Source organism: Oryctolagus cuniculus, unplaced genomic scaffold, assembly GCF_964237555.1.
Source record: "Oryctolagus cuniculus unplaced genomic scaffold, mOryCun1.1 SCAFFOLD_40, whole genome shotgun sequence".
Classification (NCBI taxonomy): domain Eukaryota; kingdom Metazoa; phylum Chordata; class Mammalia; order Lagomorpha; family Leporidae; genus Oryctolagus; species Oryctolagus cuniculus.
In genome coordinates this window covers 463,416-478,615 of record NW_027208345.1, presented here as the reverse complement: position 1 = coordinate 478,615, position 15,200 = coordinate 463,416, and positions in this window count along the sequence as shown.

Genomic DNA, 15,200 nt, shown 5'->3' with positions numbered 1-15,200 from the left:
GAGATAGCTACAAATCACCAGATAGTTTTGTTTTCATCCAGGAGTATCTGGACAAATTGTTGTAGTTTTGAAGTGACATTTAAACAAAAAATCACCGTGAAAGTGGTTTTGGAGAAAAGCACAATCTTCCTGTTCGGCAAATGTATCCAATGTCATGTTTACAGAAAGAAATATCATGTTTTCTCAGGTTTCTGGAGCTTTCTTCCTAGAAAACTCGAATGTGTGGAGGATTTGACTCCAGGTGGAACCAATTAGCGTTTGCCAGCAGAAAACAAAAAGGGTCCTGCTAAAATGCATTCCAAACCTTAAAGTCCATAGAGAATATCCAGAAAACACAAACACACACAGAGGCTGTAGCAAGATCTGGGATTGAGATAGCTACAAATCACCAGATAGTTTTGTTTTCATCCAGGAGTATCTGGACAAATTGTTGTAGTTTTGAAGTGATATTTAACCAAAAATCACCGTGAAAGTGGTTTTGGAGAAAAGCACAATCTTCCGGTTCGGCAAATGTATCCAATGTCATGTTTACAGAAAGAAATATCATGTTTTCTCAGGTTTCTGGAGCTTTCTTCCTAGAAAACTCGAATGTGTGGAGTATTTGACTCCAGGTGGAACCAATTAGCGTTTGCCAGCAGAAAACAAAAAGGGTCCTGCTAAAATGCATTCAAAACCTTAAAGTCCATAGAGAATATCCAGAAAACACAAACACACACAGAGGCTGTAGCAAGATCTGGGATTGAGATAGCTACAAATCACCAGATAGTTTTGTTTTCATCCAGGAGTATCTGGGCAAATTGTTGTAGTTTTGAAGTGAAATTTAACCAAAAATCACCGTGAAAGTGGTTTTGGAGAAAAGCACAATCTTTCTGTTCAGCAAATGTATCCAATGTCATGTATACAAATACAAATATCATGTTTTCTCAGGTTTCTGAAGCTTTCTTCCTAGAAAACTCAAATGTGTGGAGGATTTGACTCCAGGTGGAACCAATTAGCGTTTGCCAGCAGAAAACAAAAAGGGTCCTGCTAAAATGCATTCCAAACCTTAAAGTCCATAGAGAATATCCAGAAAACACAAACACACACAGAGGCTGTAGCAAGATCTGGGACTGAGATAGCTACAAATCACCTGATAGTTTTGTTTTCATCCAGGAGTATCTGGGCAAATTGTTTTCGTTTTGAAGTGAAATTTAACCAAAAATCACCGTGAAAGTGGTTTTGGAGAAAAGCACAATCTTTCTGTTCAGCAAATGATTCCAATGTCATGTTTACAAATACAAATATCATGTTTTCTCAGGTTTCTGGAGCTTTCTTCCTAGAAAACTCGAATGTGTGGAGGATTTGACTCCAGGTGGAAACAATTAGCGTTTGCCAGCAGAAAACAAAAAGGGTCCTGCTAAAATGCATTCAAAACCGTAAAGTCCATAGAGAATGTCCAGAAAACACAAACACACACAGAGGCTGTAGCAGTATCTGGGATTGATATAGCTACAAATCACCAGATAGTTTTATTTTCATCCAGGAGTATCTGGACAAAATGTTGAAGTTTTGAAGTGAAATTTAACCAAAAAATCACCATGAAAGTGGTTTTGGAGAAAAGCACAATCTTCCTGTTCGGCAAATGCATCCAATGTCATGTTTACAGAAAGAAATATCGTGTTTTCATAGGTTTCTGGAGCTTTCTTCCTAGAAAACTCGAATGTGTGGAGGATTTGACTGCAGGTGGAACCAATTAGCGTTTGCCAGCAGAAAACAAAAAGGGTCCTGCTAAAATGCATTCCAAACCTTAAAGTCCATACAGAATATCCAGAAAACACAAACACACACAGAGGCTGAAGCATGATCTGGGATTGAGATAGCTACAAATCACCAGATAGTTTTGTTTTCATCCAGGAGTATCTGGACAAATTGTTGTAGTTTGAAGTGAAATTTAACCAAAAAATCACCGTGAAAGTGGTTTTGGAGAAAAGCACAATCTTTCTGTTCAGCAAATGTATCCAATGTCATGTTTACAGAAAGAAATATCATGTTTTCTCAGGTTTCTGAAGCTTTCTGGCTAGAAAACTCGAATGTGTGGGGTATTTGACTCCAGGTGGAACCAATTAGCGTTTGCCAGCAGAAAACAAAAAGGGTCCTGCTAAAATGCATTCAACACCTTAAAGTCCATAGAGAATATCCAGAAAACACAAACACACACAGAGGCTGTAGCAAGATCTGGGATTGAGATAGCTACAAATCACCAGATAGTTTTGTTTTCATCCAGGAGTATCTGGACAAATTGTTGTAGTTTTGAAGTGAATTTTAACAAAAAATCACCGTGAAAGTGGTTTTGGAGAAAAGCACAATCTTCCTGTTCGGCAAATGTATCCAATGTCATGTTTACAAAAGAAATATTATGTTTTCTCAGGTTTTTGTAGCTTTCTTCCTAGAAAACTCGAATGTGTGGAGTATTTGACTCCAGGTGGAACCAATTAGCGTTTGCCAGCAGAAAACCAAAAGGGTCCTGCTAAAATGCATTCCAAACCTTAAAGTCCATACAGAATATCCAGAAAACACAAACACACACAGAGGCTGAAGCATGATCTGGGATTGAGATAGCTACAAATCACCAGATAGTTTTGTTTTCATCCAGGAGTATCTGGACAAATTGTTGTAGTTTTGAAGTGAAATTTAACCAAAAAATCACCGTGAAAGTGGTTTTGGAGAAAAGCACAATCTTTCTGTTCAGCAAATGTATCCAATGTCATGTTTACAGAAAGAAATATCATGTTTTCTCAGGTTTCTGAAGCTTTCTTGCTAGAAAACTCGAATGTTTGGGGTATTTGACTCCAGGTGGAACCAATTAGCGTTTGCCATCAGAAAACAAAAAGGGTCCTGCTAAAATGCATTCAAAACCTTAAAGTCCATAGAGAATATCCAGAAAACACAAACACACACAGAGGCTGTAGCAAGATCTGGGATTGAGATAGCTACAAATCACCAGATAGTTTTGTTTTCATCCAGGAGTATCTGGACAAATTGTTGTAGTTTTGAAGTGAATTTTAACAAAAAATCACCGTGAAAGTGGTTTTGGAGAAAAGCACTATCTTCCTGTTCGGCAAATGTATCCAATGTCATGTTTACAAAAGAAATATTATGTTTTCTCAGGTTTTTGTAGCTTTCTTCCTAGAAAACTCGAATGTGTGGAGGATTTGAGTCCAGGTGGAACCAATTAGCGTTTGCCAGCAGAAAACAAAAAGGGTCCTGCTAAAATGCATTCAAAACCTTAAAGTCCATAGAGAATATCCAGAAAACACAAACACACACAGAGGCTGTAGCAAGATCTGGGATTGAGATAGCTACAAATCACCAGATAGTTTTGTTTTCATCCAGGAGTATCTGGACAAATTGTTGTAGTTTTGAAGTGACATTTAAACAGAAAATCACCGTGAAAGTGGTTTTGGAGAAAAGCACAATCTTCCTGTGCGGCAAATGCATCCAATGTCATGCTTACAGAAAGAAATATCATGTTTTCTCAGGTTTCTGAAGCTTTCTTCCTAGAAAACTCGAATGTGTGGAGTATTTGACTCCAGGTGGAACCAATTAGCGTTTGCCAGCAGAAAACAAAAAGGTCCTGCTAAAATGCATTCGAAACCTTAAAGTCCATAGAGAATATCCAGAAAACACAAACACACACAGAGGCTGTAGCAAGATCAGGGATTGAAATAGCTACAAATCACCAGATAGTTTTGTTTTCATCCAGGAGTATCTGGAAAAATTGTTGTAGTTTTGAAGTGAAATTTTAACAAACAATCACCGTGAAAGTGGTTTTGGTGAAAAGCACAATCTTCCAGTTCGGCAAATGTATTCATTGTCATGTTTACAGAAAGAAATATCATGTTTTCTCAGGTTTCTGGAGCTTTCTTCCTAGAAAACTCTAATGTGTGGAGTATTTGATTCCAGGTGGAACCAATTAGCGTTTGACAGCAGAAAACAAATGGGTCTTGCTAAAATGCATTCAAAACCTTAAAGTCCATAGAGAATATCCAGAAAACACAAACACACACAGAGGCTGTAGCAAGATCTGGGATTGAGATAGCTACAAATCACCAGATAGTTTTGTTTTCATCCAGGAGTATCTGGACAAATTGTTGTAGTTTTGAAGTGAAATTTAACCAAACAATCACCGTGAAAGTGGTTTTGGAGAAAAGCACAATCTTCCTGTTCGGCAAATGTATCCAATGTCATGTTTACAGAAAGAAATATCATGTTTTCTCAGGTTTCTGTAGCTTTCTTCCTAGAAAACTCGAATGTGTGGAGTATTTGACTCCAGGTGGAACCAATTAGCGTTTGCCAGCAGAAAACAAAAAGGGTCCTGCTAAAATGCATTCAAAACCTTAAAGTCCATAGAAAATATCCGGAAAACACAATCACACACAGAGGCTGTAGCAAGATCTGGGATTGAGAAAGCTACAAATCACCATATAGTTTTGTTTTCATCCAGGAGTATCTGGACAAATTGTTGTAGTTTTGAAGTGAAATTTAACCAAAAAATCACCGTGAAAGTGGTTTTGGAGAAAACACAATCTTTCTGTTCAGCAAATGTATCCAATGTCATGTTTACAAATACAAATATCATGTTTTCTCAGGTTTCTGAAGCTTTCTTCCTAGAAAACTCGAATGTGTGGAGTATTTGACTCCAGGTGGAACCAATTGGCGTTTGCAAGCAGAAAACAAAAAGGGTCCTGCTAAAATGCATTCAAAACCTTAAAGTCCATAGAGAATATCCAGAAAACACAAACACACACAGAGGCTGTAGCAAGATCTGGGAATGAGATAGCTACAAATCACCAGATAGTTTTGTTTTCATCCAGGAGTATCTGGACAAATTGTTGTAGTTTTGAAGTGAAATTTTAACAAAAAATCACCGTGAAATGGTTTTGGAGAAAAGCACAATCTTCCTGTTTGTCAAATGTATCCAATGTCATGTTTACAGAAAGAAATATTATGTTTTCTCAGGTTTCTGGAGCTTTCTTCCTAGAAAACTCGAATGTGTGGAGTATTTGACTCCAGGTGGAATCAATTAGCGTTTGCCAGCAGAAAACAAAAAGGGTCCTGCTAAAATGCATTCAAAACCTTAAAGTCCATAGAGAATATCCAGAAAACACAAACACACACAGAGGCTGTAGCAAGATCTGGGATTGAGATAGCTACAAATCACCAGATAGTTTTGTTTTCATCCAGGAGTATCTGGACAAATTGTTGTAGTTTTGAAGTGACATTTAAACAGAAAATCACCGTGAAAGTGGTTTTGGAGAAAAGCACAATCTTCCTGTGCGGCAAATGCATCCAATGACATGCTTACAGAAAGAAATATCATGTTTTCTGAGGTTTCTGGAGCTTTCTTCCTAGAAAACTCGAATGTGTGGAGTATTTGACTCCAGGTGGAACCAATTAGCGTTTGCCAGCAGAAAACAAAAAGGGTCCTGCTAAAATGCATTCAAAACTTTAAAGTCCATAGAGAATGTCCAGAAAACACAAACACACACAGAGGCTGTAGCATGATCTGGGATTGAGATAGCTACAAATCACCAGATAGTTTTGTTTTCATCCAGGAGTATCTGGACAAATTGTTGTAGTTTTGAAGTGAAATTTAACCAAAAAATCACCATGAAAGTGGTTTTGGAGAAAAGCACAATCTTCCTGTTCTGCAAATGTATCCAATGTCATGGTTACAGAAAGAAATATCATGTTTTCTGAGGTTTCTGGAGCTTTCTTCCTAGAAAACTCGAATGTCTGGAGCATTTAACTCCAGGTGGAACCAATTAGCGTTTGCCAGCAGAAAACAAAAAGGGTCCTGCTAAAATGCATTCAAAAATTAAAGTCCATAGAGAATATCCAGAAAACACAAACACACACAGAGGCTGTAGCAAGATCTGGGATTGAGATAGCTACCAATCGCCAGATAGTTTGGTTTTCATCCAGGAGTATCTGGACAAATTGTTGTAGATTTGAAGTGAAATTAAACCAAAAAATCACCGTGAAAGTGGTTTTGGAGAAAAGCACAATCTTACTGTTCAGCAAATGTATCCAATGTCATGTTTACATATACAAATATCGTGTTTTCTCAGGTTTCTGGAGCTTTCTTCCTAGAAAACTCGAATGTGTGTAGTATTTGACTCCAGGTGGAACCAATTAGCGTTTGCCAGCAGAAAACCAAAAGGGTCCTGCTAAAATGTATTCAAAACCTTAAAGTCCATAGAGAATATCCAGAAAACACAATCACACACAGAGGCTGTAGCAAGATCTGGGATTGAAATAGCTACAAATCACCAGATAGTTTTGTTTTCATCCAGGAGTATCTGGACAAATTGTTGTAGTTTTGAAGTGAAATTTAAACAAAAAATTACCGTGAAAGTGGTTTTGGAGAAAAGCACAATCTTTCTGTTCAGCAAATGTATCCAATGTCATGTTTACAAATACAAATAACATGTTTTCTCAGGTTTCTGAAGCTTTCTTCCTAGAAAACTCGAATGTGTGGAGTATTTGACTCCAGGTGGAACCAATTAGCGTTTGCCAGCAGAAAACAAAAAGGGTCCTGCTAAAATGCATTCAAAACCTTAAAGTCCATAGAGAATATCCAGAAAACACAAACACACACAGAGGCTGAAGCATGATCTGGGATTGAGATAGCTACAAATCACCAGATAGTTTTGTTTTCATCCAGGAGTATCTGGACAAATTGTCGTAGTTTTGAAGTGAAATTTAACCAAAAAATCACCGTGAAAGTGGTTTTGGAGAAAAGCACAATCTTTCTGTTCAGCAAATGTATCCAATGTCATGTTTACAGAAAGAAATATCATGTTTTCTCAGGTTTCTGAAGCTTTCTTGCTAGAAAACTCGAATGTTTGGGGTATTTGACTCCAGGTGGAACCAATTAGCGTTTGCCAGCAGAAAACAAAAAGGGTCCTGCTAAAATGCATTCAAAACCTTAAAGTCCATAGAGAATATCCAGAAAACACAAACACACACAGAGGCTGTAGCAAGATCTGGGATTGAGATAGCTACAAATCACCAGATAGTTTTGTTTTCATCCAGGAGTATCTGGACAAATTGTTGTAGTTTTGAAGTGAATTTTAACAAAAAATCACCGTGAAAGTGGTTTTGGAGAAAAGCACTATCTTCCTGTTCGGCAAATGTATCCAATGTCATGTTTACAAAAGAAATATTATGTTTTCTCAGGTTTTTGTAGCTTTCTTCCTAGAAAACTCGAATGTGTGGAGGATTTGAGTCCAGGTGGAACCAATTAGCGTTTGCCAGCAGAAAACAAAAAGGGTCCTGCTAAAATGCATTCAAAACCTTAAAGTCCATACAGAATATCCAGAAAACACAAACACACACAGAGGCTGTAGCAAGATCTGGGATTGAGATAGCTACAAATCACCAGATAGTTTTGTTTTCATCCAGGAGTATCTGGACAAATTGTTGTAGTTTTGAAGTGACATTTAAACAGAAAATCACCGTGAAAGTGGTTTTGGAGAAAAGCACAATCTTCCTGTGCGGCAAATGCATCCAATGTCATGCTTACAGAAAGAAATATCATGTTTTCACAGGTTTCTGGAGCTTTCTTCCTAGAAAACTCGAATGTGTGGAGTATTTGACTCCAGGTGGAACCAATTAGCGTTTGCCAGCAGAAAACAAAAAGGGTCCTGCTAAAATGCATTCAAAACCTTAAAGTCCATAGAGAATATCCAGAAAACACAAACACACACAGAGGCTGTAGCAAGATCTGGGATTGAAATAGCTACAAATCACCAGATAGTTTTGTTTTCATCCAGGAGTATATGGACAAATTGTTGTAGTTTTGAAGTGACATTTAAACAGAAAATCACAGTGAAAGTGGTTTTGGAGAAAAGCACAATCTTCCTGTTCGGCAAATGTATCCAATGTCATGTTTACAGAAAGAAATATCATGTTTTCTCAGGTTTCTGAAGCTTTCTTCCTAGAAAACTCGAATGTGTGGAGTATTTGACTACAGGTGGAACCAATTAGCGTTTGCCAGCAAAAAACAACAAGGGTCCTGCTAAAATGCATTCAAAACCTTAAAGTCCATAGAGAATATGCAGAAAACACAATCACACACAGAGGCTGTAGCAAGATCTGGGATTGAGATAGCTACAAATCACCAGATAGTTTTGTTTTAATCCAAGAGTATCTGGACAAATTGTTGTAGTTTTGAAGTGAAATCTTAACAAACAATTACCGTGAAAGTGGTTTTGGAGAAAAGCACAATCTTTCTGTTCGGCAAATGTATCCAATATCATGTTTACAAATGAAAATATCATGTTTTCTGAGGTTTATGAAGCTTTCTTCCTAGAAAACTCGAATGTGTGGAGTATTTGACTGCAGGTGGAACCAATTAGCGTTTGCCAGCAGAAAACAAAAAGGGTCCTGCTAAAATGCATTCAAAACCATAAAGTCCATAGAGAATATCCAGAAAACACAAACACACACAGAGGCTGTAGAAAGATCTGGGATTGAGGTAGCTACAAATCACCAGATAGTTTTGTTTTCATCCAGGAGTATCTGGACAAATTGTTGTAGTTTTGAAGTGACATTTAAACAAAAAAGCACCGTGAAAGTGGTTTTGGAGAAAAGCACAATCTTCCTGTACGGCAAATGTATCCAATGTCATGTTCACAGAAAGAAATATCATGTTTTCTCAGGATTCTGAAGCTTTCTTCCTAGAAAACTCGAATGTGTGGAATATTTGACTCCAGGTGGAACCAATTAGCGTTTGCCAGCAGAAAACAAAAAGGGTATTCCTAAAATGCATTCAAAACCATAAAGTGCATAGAGAATATCCAGAAAACACAAACACACACAGAGGCTGTAGCAAGATCTGGGATTGAGATAGCTACAAATCACCAGATAATTTTGTTTTCATCCAGGAGTATCTGGACAAATTGTTGTAGATTTGAAGTGAAATTTAACCCAAAAATCACCGTGAAAGTGGTTTTGGAGAAAAGTACAATATTTCTGTTCTGCAAATGCATCCAATGTCATGTTTACAAATACAAATATCATGTTTTCTCAGGTTTCTGGAGCTTTCTTCCTAGAAAACTCGAATGTGTGGAGGATTGGACTCCAGGTGGAACCAATTAGCGTTTGCCAGCAGAAAACAAAAAGGGTCCTGCTAAAATGCATTCAAAACCTTAAAGTCCATAGAGAATATCCACAAAACACAAACACACACAGAGGCTGTAGCAAGATCTGGGATTGAGATAGCTACAATACACCAGATAGTTTTGTTTTCATCCAGGAGTATCTGGACAAATTGTTATAGTTTTGAAGTGAAATTTAAAGAAAAAATCACCATGAAAGTGGTTTTGGAGAAAAGCACAATCTTCCTGTAAGGCAAATGTATCCAATGTCATGTTTACAGAAAGAAATATCATGTTTTCTCAGGTTTCTGAAGCTTTCTTCCTAGAAAACTCGAATGTGTGGGGTATTTGACTCCAGGTGGAACCAATTAGCGTTTGCCAGCAGAAAACAAAAAGGTCCTGCTGAAATGCATTCAAAAACTTAAAGTCCATAGAGAATATCCAGAAAACACAAACACACACAGAGGCTGTAGCAAGATCTGGGATTGAGATAGCTACAAATCACCAGATAGTTTTGTTTTCATCCAGGAGTATCTGGACAAATTGTTGTAGATTTGAAGTGAAATTTTAAAAAAAAATCACCGTGAAAGTGGTTTTGGAGAAAAGCACAATCTTTCTGTTCAGCAAATGTATCCAATGTCATGTTTACAGAAAGAAATATCATGTTTTCTCAGGTTTCTTTAGCTTTCTTCCTAGAAAACTCGAATGTGTGGAGGATTTGACTCCAGGTGGAACCAATTAGCGTTTGCCAGCAGAAAACAAATAGGGTCCTGCTAAAATGCATTCAAAACCTTAAAGTCCATAGAGAATATCCAGAAAACACAAAACACACAGAGGCTGTAGCAAGATCTGGGATTGAGATAGCTACAAATCACCAGAGAGTTTTGTTTTCATCCAGGAGTATCTGGACAAATTGTTGTAGTTTTGAAGTGAAATTTTAACAAAAAATCACCATGAAAGTGGTTTTGGAGAAAAGCACAATCTTCCTGTTCAGCAAACGTATCCAATGTCATGTTTACAGAAAGAAATATCATGTTTTCTCAGGTTTCTTTAGCTTTCTTCCTAGAAAACTCGAATGTGTGGAGTATTTGACTCCAGGTGGAACCAATTAGCGTTTGCCAGCAGAAAACAAAAAGGGTCCTGCTAAAATGCATTCAAAACCTTAAAGTCCATAGAGAATATCCAGAAAACACAAACACACACAGAGGCTGTAGCAAGATCTGGGATTGAGATAGCTACAAATCACCAGATAGTTTTGTTTTCATCCAGGAGTATCTGGACAAATTGTTGTAGTTTGAAGTGAAATTTAACCAAAAAATCACCGTGAAAGTGGTTTTGGAGAAAAGCACAATCTTTCTGTTCAGCAAATGAATCCAATGTCATGTTTACAAATACAAATATCATGTTTTCTGAGGTTTCTGGAGCTTTCTTCCTAGAAAACTCGAATGTGTGGAGTATTTGACTCCAGGTGGAACCAATTAGCGTTTGCCAGCAGAAAACAAAAAGGGTCCTGCTAAAATGCATTCCAAACCTTAAAGTCCATAGAGAATATCCAGAAAACACAAACACACACAGAGGCTGTAGCAAGATCTGGGATTGAGATAGCTACAAATCACCAGATAGTTTTGTTTTCATCCAGGAGTATCTGGACAAATTGTAGTTTTGAAGTGAAATTTAACCAAAAATCACCGTGAAAGTGGTTTTGGAGAAAAGCACAATCTTCCTGTTCGGCAAATGTATCCAATGTCATGGATACAGAAAGAAATATCATGTTTTCTGAGGTATCTGGATCTTTCTTCCTAGAAAACTCGAATGTGTGGAGTATTTGACTCCAGGTGGAACCAATTAGCGTTTGCCAGCAGAAAACAAAAAGGGTCCTGCTAAAATGCATTCAAAACTTTAAAGTCCATAGAGAATGTCCAGAAAACACAAACGCACACAGGGGCTGTAGCAAGATCTGGGATTGAGATAGCTACAAATCACCAGATAGTTTTGTTTTCATCCAGGAGTATCTGGACAAATTGTTGTAGTTTTGAAGTGAAATTTTAACAAAAAATCACCGTGAAAGACGTTTTGGAGAAAAGCACAATCCTTCTGTTTAGCAAATGTATCCAATGTCATGTTTACAAATACAAATATCATGTTTTCTCAGGTTTCTGTAGCTTTCTTCCTAGAAAACTCGAATGTGTGGAGGATTTGACTCCAGGTGGAACCAATTAGCGTTTGCCAGCAGAAAACAAAAAGGGTCCTGCTAAAATGCATTCAAAACCTTAAAGTCCATAGAGAATATCCAGAAAACACAATCACACACAGAGGCTGGAGCAAGATCTGGGATTGAGATAGCTACAAATCACCAGATAGTTTTGTTTTCATCCAGGAGTATCTGGACAAATTGTTGTAGTTTTGAAGTGAAATTTAAACAAAAAATCACCGTGAAAGTGGTTTTGGAGAAAAGCACAATCTTTCTGTTCAGCAAATGTATCCAATGTCATGTTTACAAATACAAATATCATGTTTTCTCAGGTTTCTTTAGCTTTCTTCCTAGAAAACTCGAATGTGTGGAGTATTTGACTCCAGGTGGAACCAATTAGCGTTTGCCAGCAGAAAACAAAAAGGGTCCTGCTAAAATGCATTCAAACCCTTAAAGTCCATAGAGAATATCCAGAAAACACAAACACACACAGAGGCTGTAGCAAGATCTGGGATTGAGCTAGCTACAAATCACCAGATAGTTTTGTTTTCATCCAGGAGTATCTGGACAAATTGTTGTAGTTTTGAAGTGACATTTAAACAAAAAATCACCGTGAAAGTGGTTTTGGAGAAAAGCACTATCTTCCTGTTCGGCAAATGTATCCAATGTCATGTTTACAGAAAGAAATATCATGTTTTCTCAGGTTTTTGTAGCTTTCTTCCTAGAAAACTCGAATGTGTGGAGTATTTGACTCCAGGTGGAACCAATTAGCGTTTGCCAGCAGAAAACAAAAAGGGTCTTGCTAAAATGCATTCAAAACCATAAAGTCCATAGAGAATATCCAGAAAACACAAACACACACAGAGGCTGTAGCAAGATCTGGGATTGAGATAGCTACAAATCACCAGATAGTTTTGTTTTCATCCAGGAGTATCTGGACAAATTGTTGTAGTTTTGAAGTGAAATTTAAACAAAAATCACCGTGAAAGAGGTTTTGGAGAAAAGCACAATCTTCCTGTTCTGCAAATGTATCCAATGTCATGTTTACGGAAAGAAATATCATGTTTTCTCAGGTTTCTGAAGCTTTCTTGCTAGAAAACTCGAATGTGTGGAGTATTTGACTCCAGGTGGAACCAATTAGCGTTTGCCAGCAGAAAACAAAACGGGTCCTGCTAAAATGCATTCAAAACCTTAAAGTCCATAGAGAATATCCAGAAAACACAAACACACACAGAGGCTGTAGCAAGATCTGGGATTGAGATAGCTACAAATCACCAGATAGTTTTGTTTTCATCCAGGAGTATCTGGACAAATTGTTGTAGTTTTGAAGTGAAATTTAACCAAACAATCACCGTGAAAGTGGTTTTGGAGAAAAGCACAATCTTCCTGTTCAGCAAATGTATCCAATGTCATGGTTCCAAATACAAATATCGTGTTTTCTCAGGTTTCTGAAACTTTCTTCCTAGAAAACTCAAATGTGTGGAGTATTTGACTCCAGGTGGAACCAATTAGCGTTTGCCAGCAGAAAACAAAAAGGGTCCTGCTAAAATGCATTCAAAACCTTAAAGTCCATAGAGAATATCCAGAAAACACAAACAAACACAGAGGCTGTAGCAAGATCTGGGATTGAGATAGCTACAAATCACCAGATAGTTTTGTTTTCATCCAGGAGTATCTGGACAAATTGTTGTAGTTTTGAAGTGACATTTAAACAGAAAATCACCGTGAAAGTGGTTTTGGAGAAAAGCACAATCTTCCTGTGCGGCAAATGCATCCAATGTCATGCTTACAGAAAGAAATATCATGTTTTCTCAGGTTTCTGAAGCTTTCTTCCTAGAAAACTCGAATGTGTGGAGTATTTGAATCCAGGTGGAACCAATTAGCGTTTGCTAGCAGAAAACAGAAAGGGTCCTGCTAAAATGCATTCCAAACCTTAAAGTCCATAGAGAATATCCAGAAAACACAAACACACACAGAGGCTGTAGCAAGATCTGGGATTGAGATAGCTACAAATCACCAGATAGTTTTGTTTTCATCCAGGAGTATCTGGACAAATTGTTGTAGTTTTGAAGTGACTTTTAAACAGAAAATCACCGTGAAAGTGGTTTTGGAGGAAAGCACAATCTTCCTGTGCGGGAAATGCATCCAATGTCATGCTTACAGAAAGAAATATCATGTTTTCTCAGGTTTCTGGAGCTTTCTTCCTAGAAAACTCGAATGTGTGGAGTAATTGACTCCAGGTGGAACCAATTAGCGTTTGCCAGCAGAAAACAAAAAGGGTCCTGCTAAAATGCATTCAAAACCTTAATGTCCATAGAGAATATCCAGAAAACACAAACACACACAGAGGCTGTAGCAAGATCTGGGATTGAGCTAGCTACAAATCTCCAGATAGTTTTGTTTTCATCCAGGAGTATCTGGACAAATTGTTGTAGTTTTGAAGTGAAATTTTAACAAAAAATCACCGTGAAATGGTTTTGGAGAAAAGCACAATCTTCCTGTTCGGCAAATGTATCCAATGTCATGGTTACAGAAAGAAATATGTTTTCTGAGGTTTCTGGAGCTTTCTTCCAAGAAAACTCGAATGTGTGGAGTATTTGACTCCAGGTGGAACCAATTAGCGTTTGCCAGCAGAAAACAAAAAGGGTCCTGCTAAAATGCATTCAAAACCTTAAAGTCCATAGAGAATATCCAGAAAACACAAACACACACAGAGGCTGAAGCATGATCTGGGATTGAGATAGCTACAAATCACCAGATCGTTTTGTTTTCATCCAGGAGTATCTGGACAAATTGTTGTAGTTTTGAAGTGAAATTTAACCAAAAAATCACCGTGAAAGTGGTTTTGGAGAAAAGCACAATCTTTCTGTTCAGCAAATGTATCCAATGTCATGTTTACAGAAAGAAATATCATGTTTTCTCAGGTTTCTGAAGCTTTCTTGCTAGAAAACTCGAATGTGTGGGGTATTTGACTCCAGGTGGAACCAATTAGCGTTTGCCAGCAGAAAACAAAAAGGGTCCTGCTAAAATGCATTCAACACCTTAAAGTCCATAGAGAATATCCAGAAAACACAAACACACACAGAGGCTGTAGCAAGATCTGGGATTGAGATAGCTACAAATCACCAGATAGTTTTGTTTTCATCCAGGAGTATCTGGACAAATTGTTGTAGTTTTGAAGTGAATTTTAACAAAAAATCACCGTGAAAGTGGTTTTGGAGAAAAGCACTATCTTCCTGTTCGGCAAATGTATCCAATGTCATGTTTACAAAAGAAATATTATGTTTTCTCAGGTTTTTGTAGCTTTCTTCCTAGAAAACTCGAATGTGTGGAGTATTTGACTCCAGGTGGAACCAATTAGCGTTTGCCAGCAGAAAACCAAAAGGGTCCTGCTAAAATGCATTCAAAACCTTAAAGTCCATAGAGAATATCCAGAAAACACAAACACACACAGAGGCTGAAGCATGATCTGGGATTGAGATAGCTACAAATCACCAGATAGTTTTGTTTTCATCCAGGAGTATCTGGACAAATTGTTGTAGTTTTGAAGTGAAATTTAACCAAAAAATCACCGTGAAAGTGGTTTTGGAGAAAAGCACAATCTTTCTGTTCAGCAAATGTATCCAATGTCATGTTTACAGAAAGAAATATCATGTTTTCTCAGGTTTCTGAAGCTTTCTTGCTAGAAAACTCGAATGTTTGGGGTATTTGACTCCAGGTGGAACCAATTAGCGTTTGCCATCAGAAAACAAAAAGGGTCCTGCTAAAATGCATTCAAAACCTTAAAGTCCATAGAGAATATCCAGAAAACACAAACACACACAGAGGCTGTAGCAAGATCTGGGATTGAGATAGCTACAAATCAC